Consider the following 9,093-nt stretch of genomic DNA (forward strand, 5'->3'; position numbering starts at 1 on the left):
TCAGCTCCCTCATCAAGAAAGCCCAACAGAGGATGTACTTCCTGAGGCAGCTGAGGAAGTTTAACCTGCCACAAACAATGCTGGTTCACTTCTACACTGCCATCATAGAGTCCATCCTCACCTCCTCCATCACCGTCTGGTACGCTGCTGCCTCCACCAAGGACAGACGCAGACTGCAGCGTATCATCCGCTCTGCAGAGAGGGTGATCGGCTGCAACCTCCCATCTCTTCAGGACCTGTACTCCTCCAGGACCCTGAGGAGAGCAGGGAAGATCGCTGCCGACCCCTCCCACCCCGGACACCATCTGTTCGACCCCCTCCCCTCTGGCAGGAGGCTGCGGTCCATCAGGACCAAAACCTCCCGCCACAAAAACAGTTTCTTCCCCTCTGCAGTCAACCTGACAAACTCTCACTGACACCCCCCCGAACACTACCACAAGCTATACGTTATATTAACGTACATCACCCCTGTCCCCACTGCGTTACATTAACGCACTCACCCCCTACTGGACACTTTATCTGGACACTTTACTTTATTCTGGTCACTGCACTGTTGTTATTTATCTTATCTTATTTTTATTTTTATTCTTATTGTTATTTTAGCTTTCATATTCTACTTATTTGTTATCAAAACAATAGCACCTTCAGACCACAGCAAATTCCTTGTAATGTATGTTACTTGGCAATAAACAGTTTCTGATTCTGATTCTGATTCTGATTCTGATTCTGATTCTGATTCTGATTCAGCTACCCAACCAAACCTGCGGCGTTCACAGGGTCAACTTGAACAACGTTGGTTGGACTGATGCTGCCTTCAGGGCTGCTAGTAAACCTGAAGACTACAAGCAGCAGACTGCCCCTTAAAGTGATGTTGGAAATGTTTTTGGCTGCAACAACGGATAGAACATAAATATATATAAGCACAGAGAAAATATAAGAAATAGAAATAAGAAAAAATAGAAATTTGTAAAAAAAAACAACAACATCATACTACAATATATACAATGGTGTACATAAGAAATATTAGTTGAAATGTGTGCACAGTTGAATTATTACACAACATTTACAGTACAGTTAGAGGAGTTAGTCATTCAAATAACAAACATCGGAAATACCTACAATGCAAAAGAACAAGGTTACAGTAACACAGAAGACAGGAAAGTAAAAAGAAAAAAGTACTATAGCGTCCTCAGTTAAACACGTTCATGCTGGTACTCATGAAGCCCACGTGAAAAAAAAAAGTCGACTCTCCAGGGACATATGGGATACAATATCATCCTCCCAAACACCATTCACTCCAAACTCACCCAGCCGTGCAGCAGCCTTTGCACCCCTTGTATGTGTACACATACGTGATTCTGATTCTGCCTTCCCTTTTCTCGCTTTCCTATGCAGATCTCTTCATTTCGACACTTCTGATCGCACTTGAACGCACCAGTCCGCCGGTAACTCGTAGCAACGGTGCGCTCAGTTGAACCACCTCTAAAAGCAAGTCTTTGAGACAAACGACGTTAAAGTTAAACCCGCAGCTGATAACTTCGAATTGAGTCACTAACTCGCCAGCAAGCCAGCGGTTACATTCGGCTAATACTTAAGACAGCTGACGTAATTGAAATGTTTACTTAAAATTGAACTTTATTGTTGCTTATCTAACGTTAAACTATACTAACTAGCTAGGTAGCGCCGGGCTAAGCGAAATGCTAGCGACCGTTCCGAGGGCCACCTGAGGAAACAAACCCTAATATTTAGAGAAGAATTGAAAATTGTGTTCTTAACTATGAGTTATTAACAGGTGAGAGCAGTATAATTTAGCGTGTTTTACCAACAAGGAAAGAGGGTGACGTTATAGTATAATGTCAGTTGGGTACATAACTGTATGATTTCATGAGACAGTGAAAACAAAAGAAAAGCCTCTTCCATTAAAGTCAATACTAATCATGCAACGAAAATCCAGTGGTGGAGGCAGTATTCGTATCCTTTAGCGTTACCTGAGTAACTGAAAAGTACTAATAACTGTACAAATACTCTGATATAAGCAAAAGTCCTGCATTACCTCAGCAAGAGTATTATCATATTATAAGTATTATCAGGAAAATGGCTATTGTCACTGTTAATACGATTATGTATTCTATCATTAGATTATTATTACTCATTTTGTATCTGACTGCAACTAATAATTCTTTTTCATTATCCATCAATCTGTCTTCTCAATTCATCCATTGATTGTTTGGTTTGTGAAATTTTAATTATTTAATATGATTTAAAATGGATAAAGGCAAAAGCAGCATATCCTCCCATGTAGGAAGTGATTATCAAAAAAAAGTATCAATTGATTATGTCACTCGACATAACGGATTAATCGACTAATCATTTTAGCTGTTCATGTACGGTGCTTAACAAATTTGTTAGACCACCTGTCATAAAAATGAGAAAACACAAATATTTTAGAAATCTGTCAAAAACTTGTTTCAAATTAAAAATTGTGTTGTTATTTATTAGGCAAATAACAAACTGGAACAACTAAATAGTCCTTATTCACATATATTAACCAAAAATCTTAATATTTTGTATGACCTCCTTTGGCCCTGATAACAGCTTGCATTCTTGCAACCACAAAACAAATTTTTCTGTTCAGGAATGCAAGTAAATGACTGTAATTTGGCATCTCAATCAAAAAATAATAATGTGCTTTACTATTTTTTTCTGTTTTTTTGTAAAACAGTAAATTTGAGAATTCATGGATAACAACAGTAATTATATTTTAGCATTAATGATATCATTTTGATTAAAGAGCTTGGCTTGCACATACTGGTGGATTAACCATTACAGAAACATAAAATATTTTGGTAATCAGCAATACTGTTAATTTAGGGCAGCGGTGGCAAACACCTTACACTGGGTAGTGGTCTAATACATTTGTTAAGCACTGTATATATGTTGGGTAGTTTAATTTGTAGCGAAACATCATATTTTATGACCTCTTCCTATTTTTTGTATTTAAAAGTCTTAATTTGTAAATTAAATAAGGCTGCCAAATACATTTAGTGAAGTAAAAAGTGTAGTATTTGCACAAGTTTGTACTTTAGTAAATGTACTTACATTCCACCGCTGGTAAAAATCAAAGGTGGTACATACGGAAATGAAAAGTTACCCCCAGTGAAAAGTTCAGAGTTTATGAACTTCATAGACAGTTAAAGTCCCTGACCAACATCTTTATATTTCACTTCCATGCCGGCAGGATGAATAGCCATTTGACAGAGCTGAAGCAAAGCAAGTGGGAGTACTTTGATGCCAATGACCGTTCTTCGAAAGATTGTGGCTCTGACAATGACAGTAATGTCCACCCTGGCCCTCCTGGGACTCCGGTTTGGACAGGGCCCCCTTCAGATGTCAGTGTGCCTGGAGTAGTTCCCCATCCTCAACAGCATAATATTATCCAGCCAGGAGTTCTGGACCCTCTTAGGTATAATGTTAATTCACTCACTAAACAATGGTAAAATACATGTACTATATCTGTTGTTCCACATGCCTTTACACAAATCTAAACAGTTGTACATTTTGAGTTGCAGGTTCCACTGTCCGTGTCAGTCCATTCAGTGTCAGCTGACTTATCCAGACTACCTCCTTGAGGCCCAATCGAGTCAGTATCACTTCCTCACTGGGTACGTCCTCATCCGCACTACAGTGTATAGGTCTTCCACTGTAGCATGTTGGGGTCCTTTAACTGAAGAAGTGACACAGAATGTTACTTACCAGTAAACATGTTGTCTCCCGACAAATGACAAAATCTTTCTGCCAGTCAGCAACTTTTTTGAACTCCAGCTATTGTACTTTTTGCGCCATCTGGTATTAAGAACAAGCTGAAAGCGTCATAAAATGCCCCACTTTTCACTGGGATTGTGTTGGGACAGTGTAAGATTTAATGACACAGGGGTCTGACCCCCTGTCTGAGTATGTACAAGCCTTTGTGGGTGGATGTGTTTGAAAAAGTTTGTAAAAGTGGCTTGAGGCAGTCTTTGTTTCCTCAGCCCCGTGCCTGGTCCACCGGACAGCAGCCATCATGGCCTGGTTCCTACTCCTTGGTTCACTAACGAACCCATTCTCTGCAGCATGATGCCGGTGAGTATTCAGAATCATTTGACCGTTTCCGTGGATCAATAAAATAATTTATACATTGCTTATTTGTTTTTATGTGTGTTTTTAGGGGGACTTGCATGCCCCTGTAACCAGTGTCAGTGTGCCATCGGCCGGGGACCATCAGCAGTTTGAGGAGGGACTGACGGAATTTGCATCCCACATCACGCAGCCTGTAAGTTCTATCATCAGCACAAGGAAAACAATATTTTCATTTCAATCCTTCAACATGAAAAATTAGAGATCTGTGTCCCCTTGTATGTGAACTCGAGGGAATGTGAGGGAAATTGGTTTCCTAATTAGACTGAATAGGCTGAAAGGGAAGTAGACTAAGCCTTGGTATGTATGTATGTATGTATGCATGCCCAAGGTATAATAGAAACTGAACAAGCCTATAGACTATTCACTAACAAAGACCACGCCATTTGTGCGGTGTAAATGTAGTTTATTGGGATTGACAAGAGGATTCGGGAAGGATAGGATGAGGGTCGTGTAGGGGTCGAGGGGAGGGGATGTAACAGATCTTTTATGTTGTTATGAGAAGTGTAAAAAATGTGTCTTCTTATGTGCGGTAGGTGTTGTGTGATGTAAGTGGAGGTGGAAAGGTTGTGCTGGTTAACCCCTGTGATCCTGGACCTGTGTTCCTTTCCCTGAAATCCGCAGATGACGGCCCGACTCGGGGGAGAGGTGAGGAAGCTCACGTGTTAGTTTCATCTTAGTTTTGTGTATGAAACGTCAGACACATCAACGAGCAAGGTAGTCTCACACACTTTGGAGACAGGTCTGGCTCAACCCATCGTCGTTCTGGGATAGGTGGGAAAAAACACTCCCGGATCGGCACATCCTTATCATCAAGGCGTTATCAAGACAGACCTAAGACAGTTCGTGTGCATTATTGCCAGGTTGCCGCTTCTCTGGTAATCCAAACATTATAAAGGACCACCAGATCTATAAACGTTTCTTGACAAATTTGTACTCAACCTGAAAAGGACCCTTGAATACCTGATCCACAATCAAGACGCAAGGAAAGGAAAAACGGCCCTGTAGTGAAACTTTCCACATTTGTTGATTGGATTGGGGTTTGTGTAGTAATCCTTTCGTCCTTTGTGTTCACCAGATGCGAGTGTGTTGGGGACTCCCGGCCAGGTAGGAGAACAAATGTTCCATTTTGACCTCGAAATCGACTGCAGATTTCAGTGAATCTACCCGAGCCCCAGCTCCATCTTTACCATGAAATGATAGATTAATAGATTGTTATTCATGCGTCCAATCATTCATTCATATACAGCTTCCCCAGTACCACCAGACAGCCTGTCCCCTGTATGAGTCCAGTGATCAGTCAGCCAACATGCATCCTCAAGCCCCCCCAGCACGGTGAGAACTGTGGAACTGAGTGCCAAAATGGGACTCTTGCCTCCACCACAAAGATGTAGTGAGTCAACTAAAAAGGGTAATTTCCTTCTCCATTCATATGGTCAGTAAATTACGCCTCCAGGACTCTGATTATGGCCAAACCCAAACACCAAGGCAGATTCCTTGTATGTGAAAGCCTACTTGGCCACAAACCTGATTCTGAGTCCTCGTACCCCTGTAGAACTGTTGGAACTTTGTGTGAATCAAAGTCCAGGAAACCCTGCCACTGCACCAGATCCCAGTGCCTCAAACTGTGAGTAGATAGACCATCTTATTATTATTTCCGTTTTCAGTTTTCTTTATAGACAATAGCTGGATCCAAACAGTGAGACAGACAGAGCGAGAGACCACAGCTGGGTCCAAACAGTGAGACAGACAGAGCGAGAGACCACAGCTGGGTCCAAACAGTGAGAGACTGTAGCTGGGTCCAAACAGTGAGACACACAGAGTGAGAGACCACAGCTGGGTCCAAACAATGAGACAGACAGAGCGAGAGACCACAGCTGGGTCCAAACAGTGAGACAGACAGAGTGAGAGACCACAGCTGGGTCCAAACAGTGAGACAGACAGAGCGAGAGACCCCAGCTGGGTCCAAACAGTGAGAGACCATAGCTGGGTCCAAACAGTGAGACAGACAGAGTGAGAGAAACCATAGCTGGGTCTAAACAGTGAGACAGACGGTGTGAGAGACCGTAGCTGGGTTTCAAACAGTGAGACAGACAGAGTGAGAGACCACAGCTGGGTCCAAACAGTGAGAGACCATAGCTGGGTCCAAACAGTGAGACAGACAGAGTGAGAGAAACCATAGCTGGGTCTAAACAGTGAGACAGACGGTGTGAGAGACTGTAGCTGGGTCCAAACAGTGAGACAGACAGAGTGAGAGACCACAGCTGGGTCCAAACAGTGAGAGACTATAGCAGAGTCCAAACAGTGAGACAGACAGAGTGAGAGACCATAGGTGGGTCTAAACAGTGAGACAGACGGTGTGAGAGACCGTAGCTGGGTCCAAACAGTGAGACAGACAGAGTGAGAGACCACAGGTGGGTCCAAACAGTGAGACAGACAGACCTGCACAGCACGCGTCAAAACAGCCTGATATCAGATCTTATTTAGCTGCACTGCACTTGCACTATGCACATCAGATGACCTGCGGCTGGGCTCATTTACATCTTTAGTCTTCTTAACATTCACACACTCTCTCACACACACACACACACACACACACCTTTTATGTCATTTGACGTAGTTTAACATGTGTCTTCGTGTCTCTGTCAGCTACTGCGAGTGTTTCGCCAATGGAGTGATGTGCAGCAACTGCGACTGCTCCAACTGCCACAACAATGCAGGGCATGAAATGAAGCGTCAGAAGGCAATCAAGGTTTGCAAATGCTGAACGACATGTTCAGGTCATAAACGCAACAAATGCACTGAGACACCAATCATTAGAAACTGTAATAGGATGCGTGGAAAATACTGCAATGTCAATTTTAGAAGCTGAGGCAACAATTAGAAATATTTATTTGTCAGTTAACAATCAGTATCGAAAGAAGGTGCTAATAGTGACCATGTGGGTGGTATATATAATCATCATCATCATCATCCAGCTGTGGGATGGGACAGGATGGAGTGAGTAACAGCTGAAACACGATCGACTGCTGCTGCTGCTGGCTGCTGCGGGTTGGAGACATGGTGAGTGAGCCTGACAGCATTGATCGTGTCATAATTGGTGCTTCAGCCGAGGTGACTGGTGTCACACTATTAGTGGATCCGATTCATCACTGCTTTTACTGGAAGACGCTCACGGGGGGGGTCCCACGCTCCCCTGTGCGTCTGAAACAAACTGAACAACCTCCAAAAACTTGAAGAGTAGTTCCTGAGCAGAGCGCTCCAATAACTCAGACAGACTGAGCGGGTGGATGAGCATCCCTGTACTTGGTGGGTGGTGTTGTGATTGGAGCAGATGACCTGCTTGGGGCGTGGCTGAGTGCTGCGACTGTATAGTTGTGACATCATAACCTTACAGAAGTCCTGGCGGCTCGTTTAAAGGCGCAGTGTCTGAATACAGGCCGTGTGCGTTTCTCTGTGGACTGAGCGTTTTGATCCATCCACAGTACACTTTTATGCTTTTTATATCTATGTATGTTGGATATGAATTAGTATTTCTATTCTGGCACAATTAAGCCCATCCTCACCTACGCTTTTCTTCCCTTTTTTAAATCACAATGTTTGGAAAAAATGAAAAACTATTGAATCAAACACATGATCGGCGTCACTAAGGATTTTATTGCAGGGCAGGAAAAGTAGCGCTGGAAGTGTCATGTACATTTTTTCTTACTTGGCATTTGTCAAGATTCCACTTCTGTATTTTACATATTCCTAGCTCCACACATAGATATCACTGGTCAAGGATTATTAACTGTTTCCGTTTCTTTAATCATTACTTTTGGTGTCGTCGTCATGCAGTCGTGTTTAGGCCGTAACCCCGATGCCTTCAGGTCGAAGATTGCTGGTGGGAGGTCAGGAGAGGTCAAAGGTTGGCACAACAAAGGCTGCAACTGCAAGCGCTCTGGCTGCCTCAAGAACTACTGCGAGTGCTATGAGGTTTACACACACACACACACACACACACACACACACAATGACCCTAATTTAATAAGATGTCATAGATAGAAATCATAAGGAAACCAAGCGGCAACCACAAGGGCTGAGTGCTGAAGCCAGTGTGGAAATACCTTAGGGCACATTCAGGCATCAGCCCACTGGGCGTGTTTTGGGGTGGGGGGGGGTATTGGTGAGAACATGAAATACTGTACAAGCCTACGCTAAAACTCGAAGATCGTGAAACTTTGGTAACTGCAGATATTTGGTAATTACAACTGTTGTTTTTTGCCCAGCAGAGAATTTTTAATACAAATCGAATCATATGGAAGCATATAGGCAGATTTTCAAACCACTAATTCATCATTCTTATCAATTTCCCATCTGTTTTATATATCCTGGTGATGTGACTAGGTTTCTAGTTACTAATTTCAATCATTTTTTTACACATGCATGTATTTATTTTCTTCCTATGGTCAGTGTGAAGTCAAAAGAGCCATTTGGCTAATTATATTTCTCACATGCAACTGTTCAAAACTGAGCCTTTTTTTCCAGAGTGAGTTACACTGTGTGTGTAACTCACTCTGTGTGTGTGTGTGTGTGTGTGTGTGTGTGTGTGTGCGCAGGCCAACATCATGTGTACCTCCAGCTGTAAATGTGTCGGCTGTCGAAACTATGACGACGGCTCTCAAACAGGCCTCAAAGAGAAGACTGTCAAGGACAAGTGAGTCGGTCAAGCATTCTCCTCCCCAAGACCATTGTGGCCATTGATCCGTTTCAGCTCTGTTCATGCAATATACTAGCTTTCCACCTGATCTTGTTTTCTTATGTAGATGTTTTGCATTAGGAAGTAGATTTTTTTTCTCATCTAACTTCACACCAAAGCCTTCCGTCTTTATCCCTGTCACAGTACGTCTCTGTGATGTCACAGGGTGTCAGGTTCCTCAG

The sequence above is a fragment of the Enoplosus armatus genome, chromosome 6 (genome assembly GCF_043641665.1).
Source record: "Enoplosus armatus isolate fEnoArm2 chromosome 6, fEnoArm2.hap1, whole genome shotgun sequence".
NCBI lineage: Eukaryota > Metazoa > Chordata > Actinopteri > Centrarchiformes > Enoplosidae > Enoplosus > Enoplosus armatus.